The sequence below is a fragment of the Myotis yumanensis genome, unplaced genomic scaffold (genome assembly GCF_028538775.1).
Source record: "Myotis yumanensis isolate MYYU_CA2020_CCGP unplaced genomic scaffold, mMyoYum1.0.hap1 SCAF_1, whole genome shotgun sequence".
NCBI classification, from domain to species: Eukaryota; Metazoa; Chordata; class Mammalia; order Chiroptera; family Vespertilionidae; genus Myotis; species Myotis yumanensis.
The window spans coordinates 160,664,858-160,683,681 of NW_027223752.1; positions in this window are offsets into that span (position 1 = coordinate 160,664,858).

The window sequence follows — 18,824 nt, forward strand, 5'->3', positions numbered from 1 at the left end:
ATTTCTGCCCTCCAGTTTGCCAAATCCCATAAATCCATAAGTTCAATATTTATTTGCAATAAACAATCTAGATGAATCCATGTATGTCTTACTAAAAAACCCTTTGATGAGAACATCATCAGAATTTTGCAAATGTTCTAGCGCCTACTAGGAGGGAAGGAGCGAGTTACAGATTGTATAAACTCGGGTTCTCTCTCAAAGCTGGACGAGATTAGTCTGTATTAGACAGAGTTCTCCAGAGAAATCGAACCAATAGAAAGTGTATCTCTATATCTGTATGTATATTTCCATCTCCATCTCCATCTCCATCTTCATCTCCATCTCCATCTCCATCTCCATCATCTCCATCTCCATCTCTATCTCTATCTCTATTTCTCTCTCTATTTCTATCTATCTACCTCTCTCTCCATCTCTACATGGAGATTTATTATAAGAAATTGACTCATGCAATTGTGGAGGCTGAGAAGTCCCAGAGCCTGCCATCTGCCTGTGTTGTGATTCTCCTGAGTCTGTAGGCATGAGAACAGGGAACCCATAGTATTAAGTCCAGTCTGAGGGCAGGGGAGAGATCATTCTTGTTTCTGGGCCCATCTGTTTAATTGTCCTTGAATTCTACAGGAAAGCATCCTGAGGTCTCTTTTTCTGTCTCATCAATCCATCAGGAAAATCTGTTGACCCTACCTTCACAATATACTGGAAGAGACTGCTACTGGCTCTCTGTGCTCCTGTGAAAACTGCATTGCTTTTTGCAGTAATCCTTTTAAAACAGACATAAAATCACTTTACTTTTCTGCTCAACATCCTCCAGCTTCTGAATGCACTCAGTGGACAAAGGTTTCGTTGCCCCAGGTATTCATATATTTTTTCATGTTGAATTTTCCTCCACTGTTGTCTGTGCATGTCCCTTACTAGACTCGCCAATGTATACGCATCCTCAGGGGAGTGATTTGTTTTATTTTTGTTTGTTTATGTTTTTACTTCTGCTGTGACCATCAGTGCCTAGAACTGCTCCTGGCACAGAACACATGGTAAAGACTCCATACATATTTGCTCAATAATTGAATGGATTTGGTTTAATATCTTAGACCAATTCTGTAGATTCAATAATCCTCTTATCCTTTTATTTATATGTAAAAAAGCCTGGAGAGGTGAAGCTTGTCTGACGCAAAAGTGTTATGAATTACATTTTTAAAGCTAAATATATAGCAAATATTGATGCCGCACTTAGCTTTCTGGTTGATGCACTTCCTAAGTAGCCAAAGAGGGGACAACATAGAGCAGAAAAGGGCGCCTTCCTTTTCTATTCCTGATAACATGGCGTTGGAAAAATTGTACACACACACACACACACACACACACCCCACACGTCTCAAGAAAATTTCACCAATTGTCATATATTTCCAGAGTAGACCCAATGTTGAATAATAATGTCCCTAATATCACATTCTGATTCAGGTGATGCTCACATACCTCATTATCCTCCTCTTGAGTTGAGATATCTTTTACTTTGTACCCCTGATAAACCCTTAGACACTGTAGGGTATAAACTGAGCCTTCAACACAGCCACCTGTTACTTTACATGACCTTACGTCCTGCAGCCAGGGCCTCAGATCTGAGCACTGAGCTCTCTCAAGGGCAGAAAACACACTGGGAGAAACATTTTCACCCACAGATTTGTAAAACCAACGTCTGACTAGCACTGGGTGCATTTATGGATGATGCAGTACAATGACAGAAAATTTCAACAGCCTATGCCCGTGGACGTCGTGAGTTAAGGTGACATCGCAGTAGGCAAAGGTCTCCGTCAGATCATCCAGGGCTGCGAGGCTGATCTGCCCTGAAATGCGTGGGGATTTGAGGAGACACCACATACAATTTGTCGCCTCCTGCCACTGGTCAGGATTTGTGTAGGAAGCTACGGTGACTGACTGGCTGTGCCTCTAAGCCATTTGGACAACAGTTTCCTGGCCGCTCTCTCCCTAGTCACTGCATGACTCACAGCAGACGGTGCTTTGTGAAGCAGCAGGTTAAGCCTCTGTCTGCACAGGAGCACCGTGGGCCTGGAGGTCCTTGGGGAGATTTCTAAAAAGGCAGCTTTGCCTGGAGCTGCACACTGTGTTGTCTCATCCATTCCTTTCAGGTTTGTCTGAGCCAGTGGCATTTCCTCGGTGGGAAGGTCACATGCCCTGTCCGGAGGCTCTAGGGGAGCCCATTGATCCGAGGTCCTGAGCAAGGGCTCCTCATTGCTGTCTGGCTTCCGCTCTGGCTGTAGGCTCTGCATCTGTCTGTGTGGACACTGATAGATTCCTGGTTGGGGGCACTTGGTCTGCTATCGCAGAGATGATTGAGAGAACGGCAGGTAACAGGCCAAGGTCAGGTAGAATCAATCCCCCTGGCGTTAAAAAGCAACTAAAAAAGAGTTCGCCTTCCAATGCACAGATGTTTATGCATCTCACTATCTTTCCTGGATAAGTAGTGAGTAGAAACAGCTAAATGTGCATGCACATGTGTACACCCACTTTGTTAGGTTGTTCTGTGAACCGTATCTCAAAGGTAACAATGGAGAGCTATAGCAAACCGGCGAAATTCGGTAAAATGTGACTTAACTGTTGCTATGGACTGAATGTTTGTGTCCCCCCAAAATTCATATGTTGAAACCTAACCCCCAAGGCGATGGTGTTAGGAGGTGGGGCCTCTGGGAGGTGATGAGGTCATGAGGGTGAATCCCCATGATGGGATGAACCCCCGTATAAAGAGGCTCCAGGGAGCCCCCTGGCCCCTTCCGCCGTGTGAGGACGCAGTGAAAAGGCACTGTGGACCAGAGAGAGGTCCTCCGCAGACACCAACCTGCTGGTGCCTTGACCTTGGACCGCCAGCCTCCAGAAGCATGAGGAATACATATCTGCTGTTTATAACCGCCCCCCCCCACCCCGTTCTGTGCTAATTCTGTTATAGCAGTTCAAATAGACAAAGACAAATATATAGTGCAGAGAAAGTACAAATAAAACATAATTACAGTAACGATGCCGCAGTGACCACACCATGTGCTTTTAGGGATGTAGCAGATCTAATAATGAGGAGTGAATTTTCCCTTGAAGGCTGATGTTCCCTCACAATTTTGATTTTAGAAATAAATTGCACTTTCAGGATGCATGAATGAATTCCATGGGAGGCATACGTATTTAATACCTTGCAAATTAGACAAAAGGAGCTGTGATGAGTAAAATGTAAAAACATACACATCCCTAATGAACTGATCAGAAAAGACTTACAGAACAGAGTGCTGAGGACCATCGTCTGCTTCCAAACCAACCTTGTTTTCATGTAATGACCTTACCCATAGTGTGCCTGTTAGAAAGTTATAAATTAAAATTCAGTGGATGTCCCCACGGCTTCGTTCCAGACAACTTTCCACCCTGTACAAGGGTGATGGATCTGAGATGTCTGTCCCTCGGGGTCCGCTCTCCATGGAAGCTTAGTTCACCGCCAACATAAGATGAGCAGCTGAGTAGCGACTAAAATGCCCACCTATTTGTGTTTATTTACTTAAAACACCTGAGGGGGTTCTCTTACAACAGTATTAGGACTCTCAATTCTGCTCCATTATCTGTGTCTGTGTTCCTGCCAGCACCATGCTGCTCTGATTACTGTAGCTCTGTAGTCCAGTGTACACTCGGCGGGAGCGATACCTTCAGCTTTCTCCTCTTTCTCAGGATTGCTTTGATTACTCAGGGTCTTTTGTGGTTCCATACAAATTTGAAGATTTTTTTGTTCTATTTCTGGGGAAAATGCCATTGGGACTTTACTAGGGATTGCATTAAATCTTAAGATTGCTCGAGGTAATGTAGGCACTTAAACAATGTTAAATCTTGGGGAAAAGGGGAAGTGGGTAAAGGGGGTCAAATACATAGTAACAGAAGACAACTAGACAACTAGATTTCAGGTGGTGACTGTGCAACAGTGTACACAGATATCGAATTATAATCCTGTACACCTGAAAATTATGTTATTAACCAAGGTTACTCCAATAAATTTAATTAATAAAAAATAGTATTAGGAAAGAAAAACTGAACATGGTTGAAAATATTAAAATACATGATGTACAAATTACTTATACTATAGCTTAACATCAACACAATAGTTTCAACTTAGGTCTGCGAATTGCAAAGTCATTGCTTTGGTACTTTTCAAAGAGTTTTCAGTTCTATTTTACATAAAATAGCATGCTTTTACAGTTCTCAGTGGCTTAAATCTGTAAGTTGGAATTCTCATTGCTTAAATTTCATGTTGATTCTTCTTGGTGTCTCCAGAGCTGCCATAGCTACTCTAAGGTAATTCATTAAGAAGAAAAGCCTCTTTTTTTAAAAAGCTAGTGCTTTTTTCTGTCTTGTAATTTTCTGATTATACCTCTGTTGTCTTTGGGGTTTATGTCCATTGGCATGAAAGAGAAATGCAGCCAGGATCAAGAATTGCTGTAATTCTCAAATCTAAGTATCCTCTAATATAGAATGTTTAAAATCTAGTAGATTCCTTCCACAGAATTGCTGTGAATGTATTACTCACTGCTTTTAGCAGCTTCTGCAGTTAGCAGGAAGGCTCTCCTGACAACCCCACCATTAGGTGCCACTAGTGTTAGGTTTGAAATTTCCATGAGATTAAGTGATGCTGCGTTGACAGTTTGCAGATCCAACACAGTGGGTGGTGCGTTCATCATGTAGAATTTTGTTCTTGGGAGTATCGGTTCCAGAATTTCTAGATCCTCCTGAATCTTCATGTGCATTCACAAAACAGAGCATTAACTGCTACACCTATTCTTCCAAAATAAAACAAAACCTAATGAGATGTGACATCTTCTGGGGGAAATGGAGCTGATGAGGTAATTGATATACTCTATGTTTTCCCACTGGCCTTCCCTTCTAGGAAAAAGCTCCCTCCCTGTGAAATCACATTATTCCTCGCCTTCTCTCTCATGCTTAGATATCTGCCTCTTAGTTCTACCCTTTGGCTATAGTGAAAGATTCATTTCCAGAGAGCCTCTATTTGCATTTTATTTTCTTAAGAGCCTCTAGGCCAGTAAGCATGAGAACCATCTGGAAAGCTTGTTAACACAGAGTGCTGGTCTCAGCCCAGAGTTTCTGATTCTGTAGGTCTGGCAGGGGGTGGGGTCAAGGGTTTGCATTTCTAGCAAGGTCTAATGCTGCTGGTCCAGGAACCATTCTTGGAGAACCAACACTCTACACTGCCTGGGAACACTGACCCTGTCAATTTACAAGGTCCATAGATGAATGAACTACTTAAAACATGCTCTATGACAACTACGGAATTAAAAAAAAATTCTTACTATATTTATAGTGGATTCATTCATAATTCACTTATTACAATTTACATTTAATATAAAGCATGGAACACAAGCACATTATGTAGGTGAGAATTGTGGGGCCATAGGGAGATAGGTACTCTCATTTGGGGAGGGAATAAATGAGTGCTTTCCAGGGATATACTTCTCAAAGTGCAGTAAGAAGCTACAGAATTCTATGCCCCTCAGACTTAAAGGAATAACAGGTATGTGAATAAAGATAAACGTATAGGAAATGTACAAAGGTGTTGAGGCCATCAATGTTTACAGAGTGAAAAATCAAAAACAATCTAAATGTTCCACAGTTAGGGAATGAGTATATCGATTTTTTCATTTTATAAAATTTATTGGGGTGACATTGGTTCATAAAATATATAGTTTTCAAGTATACAATTCTATGATACATCATCTGTATGTTCACCACTCAAATTCTCGTCTGTCACCATCTATTTGACCCCCTTTACTCTTTACTACCTTCCCCCTTTCCTTCTGGTGACCCCCAATACAGGTGATGGTGAGCTTTTGTTTGTTGGTTTGTTTTATTTATTCATTTGTTGCTTTCAGTTTTACCCTTAATTTAGGTAAATCCTTAATAAAGAATACACTAAAACTTTTACATTTAAATGCAATTATTGAAAAACCTTCCCATCAAAATGCCTATGAAAGGAACACTGACTTTAAGAGGATGCCCATGTCAACAGCATAAATCATGCATTTAAAAATATGAGCCTCTTAAACTTTAGGATGAAGTTCCACTTCCTCATTTACCTTCTTTGAAGAGCAATGCCCTCCAGGAAACTACAGAGTGGTGCCAGTATCAACAAAGAAAACAGCAAGGGTGTCTGTATTTTCATGTATTCCTCTGGGATATTCCAGTGTCCTCCCTCCAGCCTGTGGTGATGCCAGGGGGCTTCCCCTGGGCCTTGCTTTCTCTCTCTTCTCTGTGGTGATGGCTCCGAGATGGAGAAGGTACATGAAGACATTCATCACAGGAACGAGAACCATTGCTTGATTCAAAACATTTAAGCAATATATACAATAAATCAGGTGTTTTCCCTCTGTAAATATTAAATACAGACATATTGTACATCTAGGAAATTTTTTATTAAAAAGTCTCTCACCAGTCTGTCTCTTTAATTAAATAAAGCCTGTTTGGTATTATTCAAGGCACACAGAATTTATACCCCAAATCCAGGTTAATTAAATGCCCAGAGCTGGGAAAAACAGACTGTGTATAAAGATAAAAATAAATCAATCCAAATGTGATATTTATGAATATCGACTGTTTGTGAGAAAAATATAAATACTTTAGACGGAGTAATATATATCCAATAGATGATAGGATTATTTTGTATTATAGAATGTATTTACATGCAAATATGAACCCACGTTTTGAATTAAGGTTTCTATTTTTAACATCTATTGTTCATTCCAGAGTGATGATCGCTCTTCCTGGCTAATCCCCTCACAAATCCTGAAGCTTTTGACTACCTGCTCAAATGCATCAGGAAAGTGAGTCCAAAGTGGAATCATCTCTCTTCCTGCCCAGTTTGGTTTAATCTTACTCAACATTACCCTTATCTCCTGTGGGGAAGCATGGGACTTGGTTGGAAAGTCTGTAAGGAGGATTATCTGAAAGGTTGGGGGCCTCAGGGGGGACCGTGCTGAAGGTGGCAACCCCTGCCTTGACTTTTTCAAACAAGTCTGAGCCCCTGGGTGTTTTGCTGGAATCTCTGTGTTTAGTCTTCAAACTGGACCTTGTAGAAGCATGTGCTTTCTCAAGGATACTTACCCTGCAGATTATATCTAGAGGCTAATTTTAGTTAAGCTGTTGTTACAATAAAAGCCTAAGGAGGCAGACAATCAAGGGTGCTTTGTTCCTAAAGTGAAATAGCCCCTTAGCCTTCTCTTTCACAGAAATGTGTGTCAGAGTAATCTATTCATCTGTCGCTCAGGGTCTGCTGGGCAGCCCCGGCAATCTCCCCAAATGGATCGCTGCCTAGGACCTTATCAAGAGTCATTGGGGCCTGCTCCTGCCCAGAATTTAAATGTAATATGTTAGTAGTCTGTTCACCAAATTTTTTTTAAAAAGGCCCTTGGTTACATATTTAATGACAATACAATAAAAATGTTTGATGATCTTTAAAGCTAAAACATGTATGACAACTAATTCACATATGAAAATGCCCTGTTCTTTCTCTCTCTCTCTCTCTCTCTCTCTCTCTCTCTCTCTTACATGACATCTTATTTTATTCTTACGACAGCCCTACAAACTTGAACTCAGGCATTCTGACTATAACTCTGAGATTTATTCAACTGCTTACATAGTATCTAATCTTCTAAGGGAGAAGAAAATGATTTTAATTCAATTGCTGCTCTCAATTAGAAGGGAGTAAGGCCCTTACTGACTTGGAATTCTGTCTCACTAACAAAAATTTTGGCTGAGAAGAAATTCTCAAGAAATGTAGGTTCTCTGCCTCCTTTTTCATGTTTCCTTTTCTTCCTCCTTCTTTTCTTCTTTCTCCTAATTCTTTGCACCCTCCCCATTTTTCTTCTTGTTTTTATGTTTCTGTCCTATTGCAGGAGAAAAATAAGGGTTACAATGAGAATAAATTATATACTTTATCTTTATACAAATCAATCATAAAATGGACAGGAGTGCTGGATACAAAGTGATATTTGTAGTCAGTTGGGAAAAAGGATGGTTTATTCCAGAGAGATTGTGAATACCCATTTAGGTAACATTGGGAGATCCTTGCCAAATTTAACTTTGAAAACTAAAGAACATTAGTGAACACCATAAATGCTGTAGAAGGAAATATAAAAGAACATCTAATGTTGTGTCTTGGAATTTCTTATTCAGCCAGATACCACAGAACCAATAACTCAAAGATTTAACCTTACCAAATCACAAATCACTCTCATACACACATTAAAATGTGCACACACATGCATACAGATTCTACAGAGACACATGTTGACACACATGGACACACACACAGAAGTATAGCAAAGTTAAAAAAAAATGAAGTGTTCAAAAGAGAGCCTGACATGTGTTCTGTTAGCTTGTATTGTTATCATCATCATTTTCATTATTATTTAAAAGTAAGTCAACAAATTCTTTAAGATATTTAATTGTAACATTCGAGTCAACTGAATACTTGCACTACTTCTTACCAATAGATTTTGATGTCTTAATGATCTCAATTTTTAAAGAGTTTTAGATTGTTAATTTACTTCATTGTTATTATGGTCCCATGTAGAAATGGATCCGATTAATTCTAGCTATGGTAAAATTTAGCAAAATAATGAAGTTTTTTGTAAAATTACATAGACACAATTTTATTATGGCATCCTAACTACCAATTACTCATACTTTTAAAAATAGTAATGGATTTGACAGTATATATATGGTGCAGGTGATAATTGCATGCCCAGATTTAAATATAAAGCTATAGCTCAAAATGCTATACAGTGTCAGAAGTTCACAAATAATAGGAGTAAAACCAGTGAGTCACCAAAGTAGTAATTAGTAAAAGTTTATTGTGTACACACCAAAAAGGCATTTTGAAAACCTGGAGCACTCAAACCAAAACATGGAATGGAGCTCGAGGGTGTATTGTTATAAAGCAACTCAAATAGCGAAAAGACAGAGACTATGTACTCCTCACAGTGACAGGTTATAACATTAGAATTTTTTTAAATGACAGGGAATGCTCAGTGGCTCCCTCACCCCAACCTTGGAAAACAGTAAGTTTTGTCTGTGATTTCCAGAGGCATAAACAAGAAAGGACCCATGTCAAGTTCATTTTGAAAAATAAGCTAAATTACATTTTGCTTCTCTGACTAAACTGGTTTTGTAGGCTCAGAATTTTCAAGGCTGATTTCTGTTTGTTTTTGATTTTTGCAGGGGCATGCAAATTCACATTGCGTAGTCATCACCAAAAAGATGAAATTGCTTTTTTCTTAGAAGTAATGGGAAACCCTGGAGAATCCACACTCCAATTTAATCCTTGATCAATGACAAGTGTTAAAAATAATTGACATGAGGTTTGCAGCATTTATAAATGAAAGATGTATTTTTAGCAGAAAAAGGAAGTTTTTATACCTTCTTTTGTTTGTTAATACGTGTAAAACAATGGCCATTTATTTGTAGATATGAACCTGTGGAAGCATTTGGGGGCTTGCACTAGTCAATCATTCCTAAATTTTTTGAATTGCTATGTTTAAGGCTCTCCTAAGGACTTGAGATGTATAGGATGTATAGTGATAAGATGATACATTTCTATCTTCTCCTGGGAAAATATCATCACTGACCATCTGGAAACAAAGCAGCACAAAGCAAAAACAATAGTCTAATGTCAGATGGTGATAATGGGAGGAAAGAAATTAAGTAGAACAATAGAAATGGTGTTGATGATGAGTGAGATGTTTGCTTTTTTCAATGAGCTAACATTGGAGGGCTTCTCAGAAGAGGTGGTCTTTCAAAATCAGAGTAAATATAGCAATATTCTTATTTATTTTAGTCCTATCATCTTTTATTTCCTTTTTTTAACATTTAAGAAATCTTTACTTGAAAATCAGAAGTTCTTAAAGACTTTTTAAAAACATTTTAAAAATATTTATTGTTGAGCATTTACAAATGTCCCCCTTATTTCACCCTTGACCCCCACCCCCCAGTTCCAGCCCCACCGCAAGCCTTCACAACCCTATTGTCTGTGTTCATGGGCAGTACATATCTACACTAATAAAAGAGAAAGATGCAAATTGACCATACCTTTGCGATGCCCACCAGCCAATCAGGAGTGAGTATGCAAATCAACCCAACAAAGATGGCAGGTTAATTTGCATATGCAGGTGCTCAGCGGCTGGGGCGTAGTGGGCGTTTGCATCATCGCCATGGTGACGACGCAGGTGTTCTGCACCTCCCCACCTGCACTGGGCCTCTGGGCAGCGTGGGAAGGCAGAAAGGTGGCTCCAGGCCCGAATGAAGGCTCCAGGCCGGAGAGAAGGCGGTGATGGCAGCCAGGGGAAGGAAAGCCCATTCTTGCATCAATCTTTGTGCATCAGGCCTCTAGTATGCATATAAGTTCTTTGGTTAATCTCTCCCCTGCTCCCTCCTTCCCTCTGAGATTCATCAGTCTGTTTCATGTTTTCATGCCTCTGGTTTTATTCTATTCATCAGTTTATTAGGCTCCACATATTAGTGAGATGGTGTGATATTTGTCCTTCTCTGACTGGCTTATTTTGCTTAGAATAATCATCCCTAGGTTCATCAATGCTATCTCAGAGAGAAATAGATCCATCTCTTTTTAATATTCCATTGTGTAAATGTAGCAGTTTTTTAATCCATTCATCTACTGATGGGCACTTGAAAGGTTTCCAGACCTTAGCTATTGTAAATAATGCTCCTATGAATGATTATTCTTTCGGATTGGTGTTTCTGGCTTCTTAGGATATATTTCCTAGAAGTGAAATCACCAGGTCAGAAGGCAGTTCCATTTCTAATTTTTTGAGGAAACTGGACACTGTTTTCCATAGTGGCTGCACCAGTTGGCATTCCCATCAGCAGTGTACTAGGGTTCCGTTTTCTCCACATCCTTCACCAGCACTTATTGTTTGTTGATTTGTTAATGGTAGACATTCTGACAGGTGTAAGGTGATAACTTGCCACTTTAATTTGCATCTCTCTGGTGGTTAGTGATGTTGAACATTTTTTCATGTCTCTTGGCCATTTGTGTGTCCTCTTTGGAGAAGTGTCTATCCAGGTCCTCTGCCCATTTTTTATTGTATTATTTCCTTTTGCTTAGTTGTATAAGTACTTTATATATTTTGGAAATTTACCCCTTATCAGATGTCACTGACAAATGTATTTCTTCAATACAGTGGATCCTTTTCATTTTGATGCTAGTTTCTTTTGCTGTGCAGAAGCTTTTATGTTTGATGTAGTCCCATGTGTTTATATTTTCCTTTGTTTCCTTCTTGCCCTAGGCCAGTGGTCGGCAAACTCATTAGTCAACAAAGCCAAATATCAACAGTGCTTCTTCAAAATAGACTCACCCAGGCCGAAAATCGACTTCTTCACATGGGCCACGACATATCAATTGCACTGTACGTGAGCCTGCAAGTGGTATTTTGTAGAAGAGCCACACTCAAGGGGCCAAAGAGCCACATGTGGCTTGCGAGCTGCAGTTTGCCAACCGTGACCCTAGGCAATGTATTGGTGAATATTCTGCTATGTGAGATGTCTGATATTTTTCTGTCTATGTTTTCTTCTAAGATTCTTATGGCTTCATGACTTACATTTTATTATTTTATCCATTTCAAGTTTATTCTTGTGTGAGTGGACCACAAAGTTCTATCATCTTTAATATACCTGATTTTTCCCATTAACACTTTCTTTACTTTTTTAACTTTCTCTTCACTTCCTGTAAAATATGGATTTAAGAAAACTAATTTTAGTAGGTTGTCTATGCAGTCACCTTAATCTAGTATAGACACTCAGGTTTTAAAGACGTTAGGGATAAAGGGTGGTGAATGGAATTAATTTAAAAAAAAAAAGACGGAGGAAATAAAAATAAACACTTCCTGTTAGACAGATATGAGCAGAGCAAGGATGATGGGCCACGAACAGAAACTCACCAGGGCAGAAAGTCCAGGGTGCCTAGCAAGTGGCAAAAGTGGGAAAACAAGAACCTCATCCAGAGGGTAACCTATCCTCCCCTGGCATATCACTGGTCATGCAGTTTGGATTCCCTGAACTTTTCCTCCCTAAAGATAACATCTAGGCCTCAGTTGTATTTCAGCTCCAGACCCAAAAAAGCAGCAAAACCATATAAGTGATGCCATGGCTGCCTCAGAACCAGCTGAAAACCCCCTGCCCTGGTGCTGACCAATCAGTGGAGAACACAACCCTGAAAGAGCACACCTGGAAAGATAATGAATATTCTATTAAGACTTTCTCCTGAGATCTCCCCTAAGATTTCCACCTGCAAGAGAGAGATAAGTATGCTCAACACAAAGGACCCAGTTTGTACTCCCCATCGAAGGAGCAGGCTGTGCCATTCCCCTAAGGACATGTATCCGCTAACCTCTTAGGGACCCCATGAGACTTGCAACCAGGGGAGCCATGGGCAGTAGTAGCTTGTCCTGAACTTACCCCCTGAACCTGTCTCCAAGGTCCCCTGTTTCTCTGACTTCTCAGTGAGTCAAAGGAGCCCAGCCTAAGCTTTCCTATTGCTTCTTCCATACCCTTCCTTGTTTCACTGTCCTAAGTATATTTTTGCTGCCATCACAGACACAATACCCTTTGGCTCAGTGCTGTGTAGCCCTTCCCTTTGGATATCCCATCTCCCATCCCCTTTTCCTTAAATAAATTCATTTTTTTTCTTTAATTACCATTTCAGATGACTATTTAACCTGCCCATGCACCATCTACTTGAACATTTTACATCCTAGTTACCAGAAAAAAGGTCTTAAACTCTCACATTTTTTTCAATGAAACGTGATACTATTGTGTTACTTCTAGTGTAAAGACTTTTGGTGCAGGGCGTGTTTCTTATTTTTCTCTGAATACAAACTTTGTAATTAGCAGTGCCCACACACACATGCACAGGTACACACATGGTGTCTAATATTATAAATACTTCATTTTGGGAAAAGAATAAAACATGAGCTAAAGTTCTCCCAGCTAAAATAACTACAGAATCTGACAAAGTTGATTTTTAGAGTGTAAAGGTGGGAGAGAGAGAGAGAGAGAGAGAGAGATGGATGTGAAGAGAGAGACACATCAATTGGTCTCCTCCAGCATGAGATAGGACTGGGGCTGGGGATCGAACCTGAAACCGAGGTATATGACTTTGACTGGGAATTGAACCTGAGACCCTTCAGTGTGAGGGTGGATGCTCTAACCACTAAGAAAACTGGCCAGGGCTATCAAACTTACTTTGAAAAGATTTCTGTTTTGTAGAATTATATTTGTAGAGAATTGTCAGTTTTGTAATTACTGTGATCCAACAAACTCTCCCCTGCTTGTTTATCCAGTTCCTGCCTATTATTTCTTGAACTAGAAAAACCTGTGACATCATTCAATGCACATTCTTTTGAATGATGTGTTTCAATTAATCTCCACTACTTTGCCCTGGGAAGACACCCCATTGTGAGCTGCAGAAGAAAACTGATGGATACCATGCCTCCCTGTGGCTCCTCTTGAAGTCCTTTCTCAATGAGAAAATGTTGAAGTGTGAAGGATAAACATGTTGATGAGTATTTTTAATGCAACTTGAACACTCCCACATGCCAATGTTCCCTCAGACAATGAGTGACAATCCTGCCAGCTGGGAAGACAAAGGGAGCCATCCTTGCTTCTTTGCTATACCAGATAGTCATTTTCCTGAACCCTAAGCAAAGAGGAGACACTGAAACTCTGAAATTGGATCAGGAATACAAAAAGGCTCTCAAAATATTAAAAACTAGAGGCCTGGTGCATGAAATTTGTGCAGGCGGGTGTCCCTCAGCCCAGCCTGTGCCCTCTCGCAATCCAGGACCCCTCAGGCAGTGTTACTAGGCCTGGCTGGTGATCAGGGCCTATCATGGCTTTCCTTCCCCTGGTTACCAACAGCTGGCCCCACCCCAGCCACTGCTTGCCATCTGTGCAGTGCTGCCCCCCCTCCCCCAACACCAGTGGCCTCCCTCTGCAGGCGACAGGAGTGGGGTGCAATCACTTGGCTGGTTTGGGCCTCCCTTTGCAGGGTGATCACTGGTCAGCCCTGCACAGCCACCATAGCATTGCTGGCCGGTGGTCTGGGCCTCCCTATGTGGGGCGATTGATCGTGGAGCCCCTCCCAATGATAGCCCCACAGAGGGTGGCCTGGGTCTTCCTCTGTGGGGTGATTGTGGGGCGATGACGGAGCCCCCCCCGACCAATCCCATAGCACCTGCCTTGGCTGGCCTGGCGCCAGTGTGTGTCATAGCATGGTCATCTGGATGGTTGTTCTGTCATTCGGTCGATTTGCATGTTATGCTTTTATTATTATAGATTCTTATTTGGACTGTTCACCTTGCTTAATAAAGTTTTCTTCTCCCACTCCAAAAACCATGGTGGACCCTTGCATGTTGGAAATGAAACCATTTTGGTCTCAACAAAACAGATAAAGAAAGTTCTGGACTTTCACACACACATTTGCAGGTTGTAGGGAACTCAGGTCTCCCACCTCAGAGACGTCAGCTTTGACAGCTGCATGGACCAGCTGGCAATGGTTAGTTTGTTTCCCACCATTTGTGATTTTGAATTGGGCTTGTTAATAAGGATGGATGGGAGGCAGGTGTGGCAGTTTCTGGGTGGTTATTGCCAGGTAATTGCTTCAGGCTATTGTTTCAAGCAGTTTCCATTGGTACATTGTTCCAAGTACAGCTGTCAATAGAGGCTCAGCTAGGAACGCTCAACTATGCCATCTAGGTTCCAATTACAAATCTAAATTAATCATGAAAAGCATCCAGATTTGGCAATTTCAGCAAAAATTTAATAATGAAAGCGAACTTCATTATAGCTGAACTGGTGAAAAGAAAAAACTCCCAATCGTTTTCAGGAATTTCAAATATGAAAGTTTACTGGCAAATTTAAAAATCAAAATGTTCACTACTTTTTGCAGTAAATCAAGACTAAAATGCAATCAGGATTAAAAATTCATTTTAGAACCTCTCTCTTAAGATGTTTAGTTGTTTTTGTATATTTTAACAGCAATTGCAGCAATGGTGTCAAGATGTCCTTACTGATCACAGATGTGATGTACTTTTCTAAAGAAAATTAGTAAACTATATAGAAATGTCATCAAGTGAAATTTCCGACCTGAAATTGTGTCTGCTGTACATTAGTGGGGAAAAAGAGGGGGAAGAGTGATCAGTATGGGGCTTTTGAATATTTTTTAAAAATCTGTAAAGTGCTTTTTTAAAAAATTATCTTTATTGTTGAAAGTATTACAAATGTCCCCTTCCCCACCACATTGACCCCCTTTGCCCCTCTCTAGCCCCCTCTCCAGGCCTTCACTACCCTTATTGTTTGTATCCATGGGTTATGCATATATCCATTTAAGTTCTTTGGTTAATCTCTTCCCATCCCCACCTCTACCCTTACCCCCACCTCTACCCTCACCCCACACCATCTTCCCTCTGAAATAAGTCAGTGTATTACATGATTCAGTATCTCTGGATCTATTTTGTTCATCAGTTTATTTTGAACATTTTAATTGTTGAAATATTGTTATTCTGTGCTTGAAATATCCCAAAGGATAACAATTTTTTGTTTAGGGTAAAGGGGAATGGCTTGAAGCCCTAGTGTCATTTTATTTTCAAGGAAAACATTAAAAATGGAGTTATGTGAGACCATTTTTTAAAAATCACTAGTGGCCCGGTGCATGAAATTCATGCACATTAAAAGGGAAGAGACCCAGACCCGGCCGGCCCCACCCTCGTCAAGCCCCGCCAGGCAGAAATGCAGCATCAAGTCCCCAGCCACTGGTCCTGAGTGGGAGGGGATGGCCAGGGACCCCCAGACCGTCTGCCCCTAGGGGAGCCACTAAAGAAGGCCCCTCAGGTCCCAGAAGAGGGGAGAGGTCAGAGTGGAGCCTTCAGGGGTCAGGCAACTTTAAAACCTCTTTCAGATGACCTTGAGCTTCAGTGCTTTGCCTCACAGAGCACATCTCAGGGGTCAACTGCCTGCTTCCCTGACTGCAGCAGGTCCTGGAGTAACGTCCTTTAGATATAACATTGATGAAAATAAGTGCTTCCTGGCTGGGGCCAGGTTTCTGCAAAGTTCTCCCTAGACTGCATGTGTGGGTTTTCTCCATTGACTGATTTACTCCTTTGTCCCAAAGGTGAGGTTAAATAGCCTTTAGGCATTTTCCCCATCCCAATGACTGTGATGGATGTGTTTCCTGTCTAGGGTGGGTACCACCTTTACCAGAGTTGCTGGGAGAGACTCTGGACACTCATGACCATGAATTGGTATGAGAGGATGGAAATATAATGATCTTACTCACGTTTACTCATGTTTCTCAAATATATGTGTAGCCCCCATTTATTTCAATGTTTTACTATTAAAAATGATTGGTGTGTGTCTGAGATTCTGTGGAACCGTATCTCTGAAACTGTCCTTGCGACTCTGTATGTCTCTGAGTCCCTCTCTGTGACTTATGTGTATTGAGATCTCTCCCTGTGACTGTGTGTGTGTCTCAGAGACTCTGTTTCTGTGTCTCTGTCTACTTGCTCACTTTTTCCTGGTCAGCTGTCCTCTGACTGTGTCTGTCTACATATCACTATTGAAAGATCTGTTTCAGATCAAATTGGGAACATTTCCCCCTTATATATAATAATCAACTATATTCTCTTTCATATTAAAAACATTACAGACATACAATGTTCACACTGATTTAATACCCTATATGTTTCATATCCATATTCTGTTTCCACCACTCTTCCCAGCCTCCTGGTTCAGGGTTACAATCAGCACTGACATCTCTCTATTTCTTCTTGTGCTGGACACATGTGCAGACAAGGCCTGTTGCTTTGTAAGTTGTCCCCCCATTTGGTTTTGTCAGGTGTTTTGTGATTAGATTTGGCTTCTGTGTTTAGTGGGTTCTCACATCAAACCTGATGCCGAAGTGTCCCCACCTGTGCTGACACTGACTGATGATTTGGTTGAGTAGTTGTCCCCCAGGTGTCTGCACTCTGAACTCACTCTCTTTGTATTCTGAAACTAAAACACCGTTTGTGGGGGACACTTTGAGACTGTGAGAAGATGGGGTCCCTTTGGTCAACCAGGTACCCCTGTTGCTTCTGCACGTGCCTTGTGTTTGTGTGAGCAGTGCAGATGTAATTTGTCTCAGGGGAACACAACTTTCAACTTAGTCGAGAGTGAGTTAGTTTAGGCTAGAAACTACTGTAGAAACTAGAGCAGTGCCATTAACTTCTGAGGTCCTCTTTACTTTTAATCTGTCAAAGAATTTCTGGGCAACAACTACACTACCAGTTTAAAAATAAAATGAATTGTGTCCCAAATCAATACAGCAGAGACAATACTCTACATGTGCTGCTTTCACAAAACACCTAAAAATGTCAGGTAAAGTACATACAACAAGTCTCTCATACAAAGCTAAACTTGGAATAAACGGTAATCCCCAAGGGCAAAAATTTAACAGAGAGCAAAAAAATAGAATCTGATTTTTCCCTGAGGCTTCTGTGTCCTCCTGGGAGTTTTCTGTGTTGGGACTTTGAGAACTGGCCTTGAATGGCCCGTACAACATGTGGGAGCCAACACTGAGACCATAAGTAAGTGGCGTGTGAAGGTGAGACACATCACTAAGGCACAGGTCGCAGGACATCGGCGAAAAGGCCAGATGTTCTAACCAGACAGAAAGGAAGTGCTCTGGGTTCTGCATGTGAACAGTGTTTCCTCAGTGTATAAACCAAAACTGTCTCCTGTGGGCTTTGGATTCAAATTTTAATGATGTTTTTAGTTCAGAAAACCTCAAGTTGAGACTCATAGGATTAATCTGGATCTGTGATGCCTGAGGAGCACATCTCAGAAGTCAGTGTCTATTCTCTCTGCTGGGATGAGGTTTCATTGCCGGCCACTCAGGCTTTCACCCCGAGAAACAAACACAGCCCTGGACAATTCAAGTAACTGCACGGTTGGGATGTACTTTAGAAGACACGCGTAAATTAGAAGAGAAAATACAAGGTGAACGAAAACGACTGGAAATGAGGAAATTTAAAATAAAATATTACGCTAAGGAACACAACCAAATATGACTGCTAGGTATACAAATATAACGTATTTGATAGAAAATATAGATCGACTTCTGTTTCTGAAAATGTCTATATGGCAGACGAGCAATCCCAAATGATTCTGGCTACAGGATATCCAAACTGATGCAAAGAAGGGGAAAGTCATCCTTCCAGCTAAACAGGCATCTGACAACCGGTGTGGCATTTTCCTGTGAGATGGCACAAAGCACACTAACACCAGACAGTGTCTGAGAAATGCAGAGAAACTAGGCGCTGGGCCTTCAGGTTCCTAAAAGAAGAACACACAGTCCCCAAGGATGGACTCACCTCATGGAAATATTACAGGCAGACACAGATAATGCGATGTTCACACAACATATCACAAAACAGGAGGCAGGTCTCATCCCCAAACTGGGCTCCAGAGGGACACACATGTCCACTCGCGAAGCAAACTGAAGTGAGCCAGACAGCACTGCAGCTCCCTCCCTGTGGACCTGGGAAAGGTGAGCTCACAGAGGCAGGGAGTACAGATGAGGGTGCCAGGGGTGGGGACATGGGGACCTGGTGGTCAAGCTCTCAAGTATAAGATGACACACTCTGGGGGCCTGGGGGCAGCAGGGGGACTAAAGTTGGAAGCGTGTGAGTTTGGAAGTTGCTAAGAGAGCAGAGCTTTAACTTCTCACC